At 38.9% G+C, this 14,504-nt stretch overlaps 1 long non-coding RNA gene across 1 annotated transcript in view; it reads right to left on the minus strand.

The window, feature by feature from the left end:
* Window positions 1–11,740, minus strand: part of LOC309658605 — a 153,377-nt gene extending 141,637 nt beyond the window's left edge. The window contains exon 1 of the long non-coding RNA XR_014262310.1: window positions 284–11,740. This is a non-coding gene — a long non-coding RNA (uncharacterized lncRNA). The remainder of the gene's footprint in view (window positions 1–283) is intronic.
* Window positions 11,741–14,504: the final 2,764 nt, after the last annotated feature.

Raw genomic sequence — 14,504 nt, forward strand, 5'->3', positions numbered from 1 at the left:
ATAGAACATGGTTGCTCTGGAAACAAACTAAGCTACTTTAACTGAGAGAGCTTCAGAGTTTAGATACTTCAGTAAGAAGGTAAAAAATGGTGATGAAGAGGCAATTATCACCTAAAATGTAGTGAATATTTGCTGAAACAAAAGGAATTACAGGCTGTGAAAATGGCCTGTGGCAGAGAGAGTTAGAAGAAAAATAAACAAGCCTTATTCAGTAAACAAGCCAACAGTTAGGAAAAACAGACCTGATGACTGAAAATAGAGAAAAGTGTTCAATACAAGACACATTCCCCCTTATTTTTTCTGTTACTCTAACTGCAGTGTGCCCTTGTTATTGAGGAGTGATTTATGTTTTTAATATTAATTATCTATAAATATATGTATAAGACATATCTACATGAGGGCATATAGCATAATGCAGTGTTTCTTAAACCTTAATATGTACAGGAAACACCTGGGATCTTATAAAATGCAGCCTCTAATTCAGTATGTCTGGGGCAGGGCCTGAGCTTCTGCATTTCTAATGAGGTTCTAAGTGAGGACAAAACTATGAGGCTGCAGACTGCAGGCTCACGGTTATGAGTGCAGACTCTGGAGCCAGACTACACAGGTTCAAATCCTACCTCTATCACTTATAGCTGTGAAACCAGGGCACATTTCTTAGCCTCTCTTCCTCAGTTTTCTCATCTGTAAAATGGAGATGCTAGCAGTACACAGTACCTCACAGGGGTGTTTTGAGGATTACATGAGTTACTCTACATCAAGCACTTAGACCAGTGCTAGGCACATAATAGGTGCCTTATCATATTCCTTTAGGTTTCAGTAGGTTCCAGTGGCCAAGGCAGCAATCTCACAGCTTTAAACCACGTTGACTGGGTCCTACACAGTGCTTTAGTTCCTCCTAGGTCCTGTGCCATACTTCTGGTGGCAGCCACTAGCTCTACTTGTGGTGCTCATTAAGGAGCCCATTCAGAGCCACTAGACTGAGACTGTGTCAGAAAAAGAAAACCCACTGAAAGGATTTCAAAGAGAGAGAGATTGACCATTCAGTGTGCTTTACCTGGTGGAAATGTCGCCAGGTTCAGCCCCATGGGGCGACTGGGGCCCCCACACAATAGGTATTTCTACATACAGGACTATTGCTGGGACACTGCTCAGACAGTGCGTTTGAAAGAATTTCCAGCCTAACCTGAGGGCCCAGCTGACAGCTAAGATTGCTGCACCCAGATGCCCTTCTCTCCAGGAGGACCCGGCAGTCATTGGGCCACACAAGCCAGTGAATAGACTCTTTACTGTTGTTTGCATCATGCCCCTTTAATCTGCCTCCAGCACCCCTGTAGACAGCCTAATTGGTCCTCTGGATCCAGCCCTCTTTGGCCTGTCAGCTCAGCTCTATGTTCATGGCCGGCTTTCATCTCCCTGCTTGCTTGGCATATTGCTCTATCCTCATAGTTTTCTGATGTTAAAACGCAGCTTGTAGAGCTTAGACGATCTTCACACCATTTCTGCCTCCCTGTTAGTAACTGTACTAGAAAAACAGCTGTTAATCTCAATTAGGTTTTGATTGCTAATTAGCAGCTACCTGTCAGGTAGCCGCTCTCTTCCTGGTCCCTTTAACTATTTCTCATGCAACTGGTACACTTGGTTTCCATGAGAACCATTTAGCTAGATACCTTCTCCATCAAAGCTGCCACCTCTTCTGTGGCTTTTATAATATCTTTCCAGTAAGCTCTGAGGTTCTCTGTCTACTTCCCTGCTCCCTGGTTTTCTTAATTTCATCATTTAGCCAGTTTCCAATTTAAGCCACTCCATCTACGGCCAGTGTGTCTTGGAAAGGAAATCAGGGGATTAATAAGTCCGTTAATTGAAGTCAGGTTAAGAACCTGTGCTTTAAAATTTCATCTTTAGACTTCTGTTTTCCGGTTCTGCATGTAAGAAGCTTGGAAGTTACCACTCCATCCTAACAGGTAAAAAGTTGATCAAACTGAAAAACCAACAACTAGAAGATTTGATTCTCTCAAAATACTCTTTCTATCACTTCCACGGGCACAGGGGATCAGAGAAGAAATAGATACATATGCTTCATGTTTTATCATGATTTACTTTTCCTTTGTGATTTCTTATCAATAATTTATGCTTAAAGAGGACTTCTCATTCTACATTTACCTCTAGCATTTAATAGGTTAAAGGTCACCCATGGCAATTTATTTTAGAGTGGTAATTTAACTTTGTTTTTCCAAATGGTTAACCATCTGCCCCAGAACCATTTATTCAATAATGATTCTTTTTCTCACTGATTTGTGATACCACCTTTAATATATACTAAGTCTGCATCTATACTGGGGTCGATTTCTGGGCCATCAAATCCATTACATTGATCTGTCTGCCAATTCTTTTGTTAGTAGCACACTACTTTAATTATTGAAGTTGTATTATCTGGTAGGGCAAGTTCTCTTTCATTAGTCTTTACTTTCCATATGTTCTTGGCTATTTTGCCCTTTATCTTTAAAATTACATTATCACACTCCCCTCTCCCCATCTATCTTGTATTTCCAATGAGGATTTCATAAATCTATCAAGTATTTTCTAAAAGATTGGCATCGCTTTTCCAATGCAAAAACTTTATATTAATTTATTCAACACTTCTTTTACATTATCTCAAACTTTTGTAGTGTTCTGCAAATAGTCAAATACTTTCCTAGGCATTTTATCTTTTTTGTTGAAATTACGAAATGGGACTTTTTCATTACAGTTTCTTATTCCTATTTTGAGAGAGATTTGGGGGTGGAGTAGGGGCAATATTTGCAAGAAGGCCCTTTTTGTAATAAGAGAATTCAATGTGAATTGAGAGTTTTGGCTCATGAACGTGGATGTTTATTTTGGATTTCAATATGTTTGAATTAATGGCAATGCTTGGTGGTTCTTGACTCAAAACTCATAATAATATGCTTGCATTATGCTGAATTTTTACAATAAAACAAAAAGAATGTTAAAAATCTAATAACAGAAATGTAATTCAGAGTTAAGTTGCTCTTCAGTAGCCAGGGACAATGGAGTGCATCAAGCATACAATTAAGCAGATACCCTCTTTTTCATTTTATCCAAGGCCAGTTCACTTAGTGCCTGAGTATTGCTAGAATGTCAGCCCCTTAACAATATTTTTTAATTTAGTTGATATTCCCAAATGATCTTTCCAATTTTGAATGATGTTTTGCACATTGCTTTTAGTTTGCAAAGCAGAATGTATTCTTCAGGTAATAAAATCTTATCCTGGTACTAAAATCCAGCTAGGCATGCTCTGAAGATATGTTAACATGAAAATGCTGCTGCATAATACTGGGGGATATATAAATTTGAAGAAAAGATTATTTTAGAAGAAAATCTTACCTAAAAAGTTAAACAACCATAACTACAAAAAAGAAAGATAGAAAGGAAGAAAATCTCAAAGTCTAAAGTATTCATCAAACCTAAAGTATTTCGTCAGATCTAAGATACTACCAATTATAAAACACACAATTATTTTGTGTACTGCAAAGTCAGAAAAAGATTCTACCAGGTAAATTATGTCCTGCTGTAGATTATAAGACTCATCCCAGTTTTAGAGATTTTAAAATTGAGGGGGAAAATGTACTTCTTAGAATCAATGATATATGTTAGAATGCTCTGAACTGTAATTAACAGAAAACTGATTGAGAAATATGTTGGCTCACATCCCTGGAAGCTGAGAGGAAGGGCAGCTTCAGGAAGGGGCTGATCCAGAAATTCAATATTGTCATTAAAGACCCACTATCCTATCACAGGATCAACTTCATTCTCTAAGGCTGGTTCCCCTTCTAGGTAAAAACATAGATGCCAGTAGCAAATGGGCTATAGAATTCCATGTTCACACTCAGTCAAAGGCAGAGGATTATTTCCAAATAATTAAAAAGAAATTTCCTAAATGTCCCTAACCAACTTCTCGTGTTCTCAGCAGTCCAACTCCAAACTGAGTAACCTACCTGAACAAACTACTCTCTGAGCCGTGTTGTCCAATATGGTGATGACTCACTCTTATGGTTGCCTGCAGAGGCAGATGGACCCTTACCTAAAATTTGGTTCAGATGTTGAGAATGATGATGCCATGTATACACACCAAGGGTATGAAAAGTTTCAAAACTTACATTATTGAGGTCTCTGGGGAGAGCAGGGCAGTCCTCTGAAACAGGTTTGGGATGGCTTGAGAGCACAGGGATAGGAGGCCGGCCTGTTTTTTTATTGTAATAGGGGTGGGGCCAATGGGAGAGTTCCTGGATGTGGGCAGGAGTTTATGTGGTTTGAATCTCCCATCAGTGCCAAAAGAGGGAGTACCTAGGCTTTCTTCTCAGCTTGCATGGATCTGGGGGTACAGGGGAAGAGAAGGATGAGGCTTAAAATCTGTCAGAAGTCAAACATCAAAAAACGGAGTGAGATTTCTTATTACACTCACTAAAGGAGATTGTCTACATTTAAATTAATTAAAATTAAATAAAATTAAAAATTCAATTCCTTGGTCACACTGGACACATTTCAAGTGCTCAGTAGCCACATGTGGCCAACTTATAGAATATTTCTACCATCCCAGAAAATACTGTTGGACAATGCTGGTCCCTAGAGCAAGGGTCAGCAGACTATAGCCCACGGGCCAAATTTCATCCAGTATCTGTTTTCGGATAGCCTGCTAGCTAAAAATGTTTTTTACATTTTTAAATGGTTGAAAAATCAAAAGGAGAATGATATTTCATGGTGTGAAAATTATATGAAATTAAAATTTTGGTGGCCACAAATAAAGTTTTCTTGGAACTCAGCCACATCCACCCACTTATGCATTGTCTGGGCTGCTTTCACACTACAGTGGCATGAGTAGTTGCAGCAGAGACTGTATGACCATAAAGCCTAAAGTATTTACTACCTGGCCCTTTACAGGAAAGGTTTGCTGACCCCTGGTCTGCTGGAACAGGATGACCCTATCCAATCAGGCTCACTCCTAGATGTGGTGGGGTCAGGTTCCCCTGAATCTCATTGGGTACGTGGGGGCCTGGAGGATACCTGAACAAGCTCAGAGTTCTGTTGGGAAAGAGAAAGCAGAGTTGGATGCTGGGTAGGCAACCACCAATGCCCACTACATCTAATAGGAAACATAGACTAACATTTAACTTCTGTATGGAACTGAGCTGATGGTCTCCAAAGTGGATCCCTACTCACTAAGCAAGTGGCATTTCTTACTATAACATTGCAGTCTTTCCACACTAAGACATAACACTTGAATTCTATTTTATGTTCACCATTTCATGCAAGACCCATGCTTTCTCAATCCTGACATATAAATTTTATATTTATCCATTTTATTTCATTGTTACTGCTGGCACACATAAGATACTAAATTTCAAACCAATTCCTGTGTCACAACCTTCACCCTCACTTTTTCCCCTACCTCCTCCATCTCCCCTATGCCTGCCTCCTGATTTTCTGTCAACTACTTAAATTTCTTACTTTAAAAGATCCCTAAATAACTATGGTGAGATAATTTTTAAAAGTAATACCTGAGTAAGAATTTTTAACATTAGAAATTATTGATCTTTTAATCTGTAGAAATTTCATCACTACCCATTCATAAGTTCACTGAGTTTCCCCCCACCCCCAGAATAGGACACACATTCTAGAAAATGGACTAGAGCAGAATTTAGTTGATGTTACAGGAAACATTGTTAAAACATATTTTCATCTGTTTAGGATGCAGACCATGGTTCTGAATACACAGGATATAATGTAAGCGAACTCTAGAATGAGAGAACAGGATCTCTTATCTAGAGAATCTGAGGTAAATTTAACTCTAAAATGTCTTAGGTTTTTTTTTCCAGTGGGTTTATCAAAGTGGAATTTCACAATAATTTAAATGGATGAATATTCTTGTGAATGGTCAATAAGTTTTGAATGAGAAGCCTGGGCACTGACTTTGTAAATGTTAAAACAGCACACTTTTTTCCATTGCTTGTAACAGATAAAGTTTGAGGATTTTAAGAAAGGTGAATGGAAAAGGGAGAGTGGTTCAGTTAACTAAAAACAGAAGAGGTATGTCAGGTGAGAACATTTCATTTTGACTAGTTTTGGAAAACTGTTATGATATTGATGTTGTGGAAACCTAAAAAAAGTCCATTGTTGCTCTGATTGCTTATTGGTTGGAATGGAACAAATTGTGGATTTTAACATTTGTGTTGCCCCCAAAGCTATTCTCTTCTTAAAAACAAAAGATAAGAGTGTCTTTATTAAAGCATTTTTAACTTTTGCCACAGATGGAGTTAAAAAAAAAAGGTACAGGGACTTCCCTGGTGGCACAGTGGTTAGGACTCCGCACTCCCAATGCAAGGGGCCCCGGGTTCGATCCCTGGTCAGGGAACTAGATCCTACATGCATGCTGCAACTAAGAGTTCATATGCCACAACTAAAGAGCCCACGTGCTGCAACTAAGGAGCCCGCCTGCTGCAACTAAGACCCAGTGCAACCAAATAAATAAATAAATTTTTTTTTTTTAAAAAAAAAAGGTACACAGCCCTGTTGAAACAGCTCACAACCTTACCCTCTGCCGACCAGGGTGGGAGGATAGCAGGTTTTTCTATGTCCCCGAATGCTGACGTGCATCACTGGAGGAAGGGAGGGAGGGAGGGAGGCTGCTGAGGTCCCTGAGGAATGGGCTGTAGGAACCAAATGGGACTGAATTTCAGGAGAGAGAGAAAACAGAGAGGAAGAGCAGGATTGTGTTTATGTCTGTTCAACTTCCCTTGCTGCTTCTCAGAATATATTAGGTTTAATCTTCAGGTGGGTAATAGGACAATAAGAGGCATGAGGAGGAATTGTTTGCACAATGCACTCTAGTCATGTAGAGGCCACATACCACATCTGCCCACTACAATGCCCCTGAGGCCAAGCTGGGAAGATTGTTCCCTCACTGTTAAGGCCCACGTTTGCATCCTCAGTCAACAGCCATGACAACTCAGTTATTCCAAAATCTTCAGCCTGTCTAGCACAATAGCAACAGAAGAGGTCAAGGTGGGCTTTGTTCTACCCCATTCTACCTGAACGGCTTTTATTTGGGGGATGGAGCCAAGGAGTAAGGGCTATAGATACTACGTGTCATCAGAGTATATAATGTTAATACTTTCCTTACCTCGCACATCTGCTTCTCCAGTCTGCACATGCTTCTTTCTGTATATCCTTTGAAGCTCTTTGAAGACAAAGAAGCTCTCTCTCCTTTATCCAGGAAAGTTCCACATGCAAAGAGGTCCTTTCAAGCGAGCTTTTAATCACACCAGAAACAGGTTTTCCCTGTAGTTTCCTGTATGTGGCTGGCATACTGCAGGCCATGCTATTCTCAGGTTGAAGATATTATTTCCCAACACCTGAAGATTATGTGTCTAGATACCTTAGAATAGAAGAGATGCGCTGATAACCATATTAAAAGCATAAAATACCATTATGTTTTTCAAGGTAGAGTCAGGTTTAGTTAATCAGAATTGGTTCACAAGATTCCATTTGTTTCTGTGTTTAAAATAGTGTCAGGTTGACAAGTCTTTTGTTCCCACACTATCACATTGGCTTCTATTCTCATCTGCGTGATACCCAGACAATACAGATAAGCTAAACATGGTTTAATCAATTCTGACTCTTCTGATCTGACTGATACTTTTGCATGGATTTTGATTAATCAGAAATGTATAGAATATTCATGCCTCATCCCATAGTTATGACAGTGCAGACTTGGCTTTTCACATGTTCAGAATGATGCTACAATTCGAAGTGTCCCTTTCATCTGACATACTACTAATTGAATGATTTCTTTTCTTTTTTGAAATAATAGAATAGCCTGTTGGCTTTGTACTTTTGAAATGGGAAATGTGGTTTAGAAAAGCTTCTGTGAAGTGTTACCAAGGGTAAATAAATTTGTAATGAGGTAATTCACATACTCTCTCAACACAAGAGAATTTCTAAGGGCTTTATTGACTTGATGAGGAGAATAATGGAAAAATATCCAAAATGAACTCTGTAGAAAATATCAGAAGATTCAAATAAACATAGAAGGTGGATATCATTTTACCTTGAAGGGGAGTACACTTTTTTTTCTGTTCTCCATCAGGACCTTTACTTCCAAATCCCTGAAAACACTGCCAAAAGAAAGGTAGAGGAATGAGTGGAGAGAATAGGATCTGGTCTCCAACACAGGGCAGATTTCTGGCGTCTTATCAAAAGCAAACAGATACTTTCTAGTCCATCTGGAGAAAGCAAAAAGCTAGAAATAGCATCATACTCATCCCTACAAAAACAATAGCAACAATATCAACACGCACACAAAAACTAGACAAACAGCAAATCTACAACAACATCAATTTACCCTGTCAGAGAGCTAAGGAATGACAGATGCCTACAAAGAGATGAGGTGAAACATTTTCTTACCTGGGACAAATGCAGCTGGACACTGGTAGAAGAACTTAACTAAAATTGTTAAAAAATTGGTGAAGACTGAGTATAGGTTAGCAAAGGCTGAGTGTAAGTAAGTAATTCAGAGAATACAGAACTGCCTGTGGCTTTAGATTTTCACTCACTTGCACTTTCTTTTTCATTAACTTTAGCAGGTGCTCAAAAATAAATAAATGGGACCTAATTAAACTTAAAAGCTTTTGCACAGCAAAGGAAACCATAACAAAACAAAAAGACAACCCTTAGAATGGGAGAAAATATTTGCAAATGAAGCAACTGACAAGGGACTAATTTTCCAAATATACAAACAGCTCATGCAGCTCAATATCAAAACAACAAACAACCCAATCAAAAAATGGATGGAAGACCTAAATAGACATTTCTCTAAGGAAGACATACAGATGGTCAACAAACACATGAGAAAAAGATGTTCAACATCAATAATTATTAGAGAAATGCAAATCAAAACTACAATGAGGTATCACCTCACACCAGTCAGAACAGCCATCATCAAAAAATCTACAAACAATAAATGCTGGAGAGGGTGTGGAGAAAAGGGAACCCTCCTACACTGTTGGTGGGAATGTAAATTGGTACACACACACCCACACACCCACATACTCCTAGGCATATCATATCCAAACTGCTCAAAATCAAAGAGGGGAAAAAGAAAGCAATCTTAAAGGCAGTGGGAGAAAAACCACTTTGCATACAAAGATAAGAATGACAACAGACTTCTTGTCAGAAACTGTAGAAACCAAAAGACAAGGGAGTGACAATAGCACTGAAAGGGAAAAAAAAAAAACCCTGTCAACTCAGAATTCTACCCCTGGAAAAATATCTTTTAAAAATGAAGGAGAAATAAAGAGTTTATCGGACAAACAAAAACATAGTATTTATTGCCATCATATCTGTCCTGCCAGAAATGTTTTTAAAAGGTCTTCAGGCAGAAGGAATATGGTATTAGACAAAAACTTGGGTCTACACAAAATTAAGAACTATGGTATGATGTATTTTCTTATGTTTAACTAAAAGGTAACAGAGTAAAGCAAAAAATAATTATTTGATTCTCAAAATGAATGAAAAATTTTCTTGACAAAATTCAACATCCATCCATGATTAAAACCTCTCAGAAAACTAGGAACAGAGGGAAACTGTCTTAAGATAAAGTGCATCTTCTAGGAGCCTACAGCTTATGTCGTATATGAAGACTGAATACTTTCCCCCTAATATTGGGAACAAGGCGAAAATTTCTCTTCTAACCATTCCTATTCAACATTGTACTAGAAGTCCTAGCCAGGACAGTAAGGCAATAAAAAGAAATAAAAGGCATACAGATTGGAAAAGAAGAGATAAAATTCTCTATCACAGATGACATAATTGCCTATATGGACACTACAAAAGAGGTCCTAGAACTGATAACTCAGTTTGGCAAGGCTGCAAGGTACATGATCAATATGCAAAAATTAATTATATTTTTATATGTAAGTAATAAAATTTAGAATTTGAACTTAAAAATAACAGTATCATTTGCAATATCACTAAGTGCAGGATCTGTATCTTGAAAACTACAAAACACTTATGAGAGAAATCAAAGAAACCTAAAGAAATGGAGAGATATTCTGTATTCATGGATTGTGTTAATATTGTTAACATGTCAATTCTCCCCAAACTGATCTAGAGATTCAAAGAAATCACAGTGAAAATCCCAGGAAGATGTTGTATTAATATTGATAAGTTGTTTGAAATATTTATATGAAAGAAGAAAGGAACTAGACTAGCCAAAACAATTTTGGAAAGGAAGAAAGTTGCAGGACTCACACTAGCTGATCTCAAGGCTTACTATAAGCTACAGTAATCAAGACAGTGAATACTGGCAAAAGGATAAAAACGTATATCAATGGAACAGATAAAGATTCCAGAAGTAGATTCACACATGTGTGACATCTGTTTTTTGGCAAAGATACAAAGACAATTCAGGAGGAAATGATAGTCTTTTTCAATAAATGATGCTGGATGTCCCTACACAAAAAAATTTCACCTTAATCCTTACCTTTTACAAAACAACTCAAAGTAGATCATAGACTTACAGATAAAATGTAACTCTACAGAATTCAAGCTCCAAGAAGTCAAGGATATCCAATCTATGTCAAATTACACTTAATGAGTAATGGCTAGATTATGCAAAATTATAAGTTCCTCCTCTATTGCGGGATTCTTAACATCTCTGAGCCTCCTCTGAGCACATACAGTGTGAAGTCCAAATGCAGAAGCTGGCACACAGTGGGCCCCCAGCAAACGTGAGTCCCCATGACAGTGTCTAACAGATTCCTTTTTATTGTCCATCTTCTTCTCTAAGTCTGTGTGGCTCTACTTTGCTATCAAGTTCTCATTCTATTCACTGTAAGAAAAGGTAAATCAAAACAGACCTAAAGGGCTTCCCTGGTGGCGCAGTGGTTGAGAATCTGCCTGCCAGTGCAGGGCACACGGGTTCGAGCCCTGGTCTGGGAAGATCCCACATGCCGCGGAGCAACTAGGCCCGTGAGCCACGACTACTGAGCCTGCGCGTCTGGAGCCTGTGCTCCGCAACAAGAGAGGCCGCGATAATGAGAGGCCCGTGCACCGCGATGAAGAGTGGCCCCCTTGCTGCAACTAGAGAAAGCCCTTGCACAGAAATGAAGACCCAACACAGCCCCCAAAAATAAATAAATAAATAAATAAATAAAAATAAAGGAATTCCTAAAAAAAAAACACTGACTTTACAAAAAAAACAGACCTAAAAACGTTGCTTTCCTCAGTTGGCTCTTGCTTCTGTCCAATTTGTCCTTCTTTGGGGACCTCTTTGTGTCAGTTTCTGGCTGATCAGTGTTCACAACACGTCCTGATTTAGTATAACCTGCAATTTTCATGAACACGAAGAGACATTCACTCCCTCATCCAAATTAATGATGAAGGCGTTAAATAAGACCATCCCCGACAGCCATTTCTACACCTTCCTACAACCAGATACTTTGCAATTTATCAATAACCTTTCTTTGTGATCTTGTAACTAATTTTGGAAATAAAATTCCCTGAGACATATCAAATCTTTACCAACATAAGATATATTGCATCTCTTACATTTCCTCTTCATCTATTCATAACTCTGTCAAAAAAAGCTATTGTGCTGGCATGATTTGTTTCTTTGAAGCCTCAGCCACTTATTGTTCCTGATATCATCACTTTCCTGCTACTTAAACACACACATGGACACACACACACACACACACACACACACATAATTATCATGGCTGGAAATGATGTTTACAGGGCGATAATTGCCGGTATCTCTCACTTCTTCTTTCTCACTTTGAAGAACAGGCTATGTTTCATATTCACATCAGTCCAACCATATTGTAATTTTCCTGATTCTACACCAAGAGCTCAGCCTGATTTTCTGTGATTACTATGTGAATCTTATCAGGAGGCACATCCTCTGCATCTTGAGCTATGTCCTGAGTAATACAGGCCAGTGTCAAGGAGGTCCCTGCCTCTTCCCAGTGCCAGGGAAAAGCACTTTCCAGGCTCCAAAAGGGAAGCACAAGAATCCTAGGTTCTGCCATTGGTGGAAATATTTTTAGGGAGTTCCTGTGGAGATACACAGTTTTAGAAAATGACAAGAATTACAAAAATCAGTTAAGAATAGAAATTCTACCTCATTTACATGTGGCTAAAAATAGATGAGGAATTTTGGCCATTTTAATCTCTTAAATATTTTACTTCTTTTGATGCCTTGTCTTTTAAAGAAAGGAAATTGACATTTATGGAAAGCCTGTCATAGGCCAGACATTCTCTAGCTCTCATTTAGTCCACATAACAACCCTTAATTTATATTTTATTATCCCCATTTTACAGATGGCATTGTAGAGACTGTAATTATATGGTTATGCCTAAGGCCACAGGGCAAAGGATAGATCTGGGACTCATATGCAGTCTGTGTTACTTCAAAGACCTGCCATTCTACACAATCCATACTATTCTTTCATTTTCAGAATATCATTCCATGACTGTAGATAAGTCTCTTAACTACTCTGACCCGTTTCCTCACCTGTGAAAGAACAGGTTGGCATAGCTCAGCACTAGGATATGTGCTTGTTCTAATACTCTGAGAGCCTTGAAGAATTTGAATTCAGGGCAAGAGAAGACCTGATGGTATTTCCTATAGGGAAATATTAATTTTAAAAGATAGAAAAAATATATAGAGAGAGCAATAAGAGGAGGGAGGTATTGGCCTAAGTAAATATGGGTGAGATTCATGCAGATTCTGAAAGCTTAACAACTAGAGGCAAGTTTGCAGTTTTAGGATGCATGAGGAACTGAATTCCCATTAAAGTTGTCTTAGACACCCCAACAATAAAGATGGGAAATGCCTGGATTTAAAAGTGTATGATTTCTGAATGGCTGATTCCAGCTCTTGAGTTTCTATACTGCACCAGGTAATCAAAAAGAGAGTTGTTTGCACTGAGGTCCATCCTTTTGAAGAGCATGATTCTGTTTACTGATAGTTCCAGAAACCCTCATCACTTAAAGAATTTAAATTACTAGTGTGCTCTTCCCTTCTGTTTTACATCCCTTTCCTCCTTCTTCCTTTATTCATAGTAGACAAGATGACTTTTCATATAATTTAGTACCTAAATTTAGTGATCTAAAGTTGTGACAGGTGCTATTACTTATATGATTGACTATGTTCTCAATGTTCCCCTCCCTCTCCTTCCCTTCCCTCCTTTCTCCCTCCCTCCCTCCCCCCTCCCTCCTTTCCCTCCCTCCTTCCATACCTCCCCCTTCCTCCCTTCCTCCCTTCCCTTCTTCCCTCCTTCCTTCCTTCCTTCCTTCCTTCCTTCCTTCCTTCCTTCCTTCCTTCCTTCCTTCCTCCCTCCCTTCCTCCCTCCCTTCCTTCCCTCCTTTCATATGGAGCACCGTTTTACTTTAAGGAGTTACTGTGTTCTCATTTGTAGCTTTTACAAACAGTATCATATTTTAAAGAATTCAGTGGGCGCAAATTTAATTAAAAATTCTCTATATTTCTGTGGAGTGAAGTCAGCCTAACTCTTTTAAAACTCTCTGATGTATCAAGTATTTTAAGCAAGTGTCCCTTTCTTGGCAGCTTCAATACAATGAAATCTTCTGGAACAGATTTCTCTGCATTTCTGGATACTAGGTGAGGAATGAGAAACATGGGCTAGCTGGTAAAAACTCAAGACTGAAGTAGCCCTTCAATCATATTGAAAAAAATATGTATTTAAAAAATTGAGATGCATGTAATTTTCTGACTTGATTGAACTACAAACTCTCAGCAAGAGCTTGATTTCCAGCCATTATCCAGACCAAAGAGGTTTGGATGAGCTCCTGTTAAGTATGCAATTCTAAGCTCTCTGCATTCTGCTCATCAACAGTAAAGGCATGTTACAGATGACAAGAGGAGGAGCTTTTGTGTCCTCTAATTTCCACTGTCTGCGCCATTAGCAAGCATTGCACAGTATTCTAGCACATAATGCCAGCATGGCGCCCTTTCCCAGAGCAGCTATTTGGCTATCCCCCTTTGGTTACTTCTCTGGGCTGGGAACACAAAAGGATGGCAAATCTAGGATAACAAATCCCACTGCATAATAGCATCAGGGATACAGAGTGGTGGTGAAGTTATTAAGCCACATGGAGCCCCAGTTTTTCTTTCTTTAAAATGGGGGTAATGTGTACTATTCAAGTGTGGTAAAAATAGGTGATATATATGTATGTATATAGTGTCTCACAAAATGCTGAGCTAGAAAGCACAATAAAGCACCCCTGGCATCTGGTGGTTGTTGGTATTGTCTAATGAATGCAACAAGCACATATTGAGGGCCTGCTTCATGCCCATTCCTTGCCAGGCTCTGAGATGACAGACGGAGGGCTCTTGTCCAGGCAGAGACCCCTCCCCCAGCCTGTGCTCTTCTCAGGAAAACGTGCCCAGAGCCCCTCGCCAACCCCCAGTCTGGTTAGGCCTC

The sequence above is a fragment of the Balaenoptera physalus genome (genome assembly GCF_965194825.1).
Source record: "Balaenoptera physalus genome assembly, chromosome: 3".
NCBI lineage: Eukaryota > Metazoa > Chordata > Mammalia > Artiodactyla > Balaenopteridae > Balaenoptera > Balaenoptera physalus.